Source organism: Agrilus planipennis, unplaced genomic scaffold (assembly GCF_000699045.2).
Source record: "Agrilus planipennis isolate EAB-ADULT unplaced genomic scaffold, Apla_2.0 scaffold118, whole genome shotgun sequence".
NCBI classification, from domain to species: domain Eukaryota; kingdom Metazoa; phylum Arthropoda; class Insecta; order Coleoptera; family Buprestidae; genus Agrilus; species Agrilus planipennis.
The window spans coordinates 206,535-209,471 of NW_020438955.1; the positions used below are offsets into that span (position 1 = coordinate 206,535).

The 2,937-nt window shown below is 31.1% G+C and overlaps 1 long non-coding RNA gene across 5 annotated transcripts in view; it reads left to right on the top strand.

Moving 5' to 3' along the window:
• The first annotated feature begins 869 nt into the window (after positions 1-869).
• Positions 870-2,937, top strand: part of LOC108738954 — a 10,496-nt gene continuing 8,428 nt past the window's right edge. For 2 of the 5 annotated variants that reach the window (XR_003231209.1, XR_003231212.1), the window contains exon 1: positions 870-954. This is a non-coding gene — a long non-coding RNA (uncharacterized LOC108738954). Of the gene's footprint in view, positions 958-1,002; positions 2,584-2,937 lie in introns of those variants that run through there. The other 3 variants (XR_003231211.1, XR_003231210.1, XR_001938063.2) reach the window with 3 other exon arrangements.

Below are 2,937 nucleotides of genomic sequence, written 5' to 3' on the forward strand. Positions count from 1 at the left end.
ATTGGCCAATTAATTTTAAATTACTTGAAAATATTAACTTGTAATTCTGTTATAAATTGGAAATATTGTTGTTGAAATTAGTCGAGCGCTTTTGCTATCCTTTTCATTCCGAATACTTGCTCTGTTTATTACAACGCCTGGGCGTACGATGCTGAACAATACAATCGCGTGTGATTGCTTATTATTAATATGCAGATAATTAAATAATTGGTTTAATGTTAATACGTGAATTTTTATGCAAATTGAGTATTGAGGTTTTAGTCTATTATATCAAGTACAAATGCGATTTGGACAAGACACCAAATGAACACATATATGTATATTTAACACATAATGATTACTTAAATTTATAACAAAGACAAGCAAGCAAAATAAAATAAATAAAGTACTAAACATATCGGAAATTCTGGCAGAAATTGAGAATAATCATTTTCTTTTGTCTCTCTGAAAACTCACTCTCTTTAAAAAACGTTTGAGGATACGATTTAAGGCCAGAAAATCAATTAATTTTTAATGTATGTGCAAGTAATATTTACATCTGGAATAGTGGGAAGGTTAACTACTATTTATGGAAAAAGCTAACAGTTAATAAGAATTTTCTTTGTTATAGCTACCTGACGATAAGAATTGTGAAGAAGATTTTTTAAGAAGAACGAACACCTGCAATGGGCGAGATCAGTGGATGACTTAAATTACAACAATGGTGAGTTTTTTCCAAAAATTAACATATTGTCTCTCTTTCTGTTTTTGTTTGTAACAGTATCTTCGACAAGAGCCATCCATGGCATTTTTGGTTTATCTGGAAAATTATTTAATAGTTTCAAAAAGATTTTCCATGCATAAAACATTTCTCTTTTCGATGGTAGAAACAGATTTTAATTTGGACTTTGCAGAAGGGTAGTACAGCTCTAAAAAGTGTCGTTTGTTTCTGCAGAAAACTATTCCATTTTCGAGGTTGTTGTAGCTTGTTTTTAATAATTTTTAAATATTCTAAAGCATTTTTTGTTGTTAAGAATATATTTTTTGGCTTTTGTTCGAGCGTAATTTTCTCTCTTTCTTTCACCGAATACTTGCTCTCTCTAACAGTCGTGTGCTTGAACGCTCGACCGACAGAACAAGACATTTCTGTTCGTTTTGGTATAAATAGCCATTAAAAATGTGTTTTGAAAATTAATGCGTCATCTTTGTGTGAATTAAACCTTTTTAAACTTGTATTACAAAAGGAATGTCTTAGTTTGTCTATTTGATGATATGTGGGGGCTGATTTCGGAAACTAACGAATCAAAGTTGATAGCTCTTTAATTGTTTGAAATCTACACAATTTTCGAGGTTGTTGTAGCTTATTTTTAATGTTTTTTTACTATTTTAAAGCATTTCTTGTTGTTTAGAATATATTTTTTGGCTTTTGTTCGAGCGTAATTTTCTCTCTTTCTTTCACCGAATACTTGCTTTCTTTAACAGTCGTATGCTTTCCATGCAAAAAACATTACCCTCTTCGGTGGTACAGAATTAAAGTCGACTTTTTCGCAGGCATTTTTGACTGATGTGGAAAATTATTTCAGTTTCAAGAAGGCGTTCCATGAATAAAACATTTCTCTTTTCGATGATAAAAACAGATCTTAATTTGGAAAAAATAAAATAACCTTAGTACAGCCCTGTAAAACGTCATCTGTATTTGTAGAAACAATAAAAATCGCGATTTTCGCAGGCATTTTTGATAGAGAAACTTAATTCGTAATTGGAAAAAGGCCTTCTATGCTCAAAATGTTATACTCTCCTTAATGATAGGAATGGATTTTAATTGGGACTTTTAATAAACTTAATACAGCCCTGTAAACTGCCGCCTGTCTTTGTAGAAACAACAAAAATTGAGATTTTCGCGCGGTCGCTTCAGGCTGATCTGGAAAATTATCTCGCAGCTTCACAAAGGTATTTGATGCACAAAACATTGCTCTTTTCGATGGTACAAACTGATTTTAATTCTAATTTTAAATAAATAAACTACAGCCCTGTAAAATGACGTCTGTTTTTGGAAAAACAACAAAAATTGGGATTTTCTCACCTGTGGGATGTGGAGATTTCATCTCGTATTTTGACAATGTTTTCCTTTGCAATGGAAAAAACTCGGACTTTAACTAAATCTTATTGTCGCTGTGGTTTTGCAGAAACAATAAGAATTTTAAAATCCGCGATATTTGTGTTGCTTTTACATCTGTAATTAATACTTTTAACAAGCATTACAACAAAAAAAAATCTGTTTTTTTAAATTTTTATTACCTATTGTTGTTTTATTGTTTATTATTTAAAAATCTGGCTCAACTTCGAGTAGTAGTTCAAAAGCTCTCCGTAATACGCTCACCGATTGCGCCACCAGTCTTTTGTTTTCTGCAAGAAACACTGTCTTCATTATAATTTAGTAGATCGCGAAGAGAAAATGCTGTGCGGGCAGTTACATTTATACTAACCTGTTTTCCGTGGAAATTAATCATGTTTGTGTGTGAAAAGTTCATAAGTTTCTACCGTGAAATCAAAATTGGGACATGGTGATGATTTAAATGTGATATACTCATTCAATTTCATTCGGTGAGTTTTACTATTTTCATATTTATCGTTTTTTAGTTCAATGGATTTTTTTTTCGGACTTGAGAATGCATTGAGTGCGGAAAATATCACTTCTCTAAGTGGGTAACAAATTATTTTAATTCGGAATTTAAATTATCAGAAATAGCTTTATAAAGTATCTGTATTTTTCCAAAAAGCTCAAGGGATTTGTTATCCTTTTTCCTCCGAATACTTGCCCTCTTTGAAACATTCTTTGAACGTATGACCTGCGGTAACAGAATTATGTGCGCTTGTTTTAATTTTGCAATGAAACATTTGTTTTAAACATTAATAAGTTGACTTTTGGATAAATTAAGTATATATATATACATATAT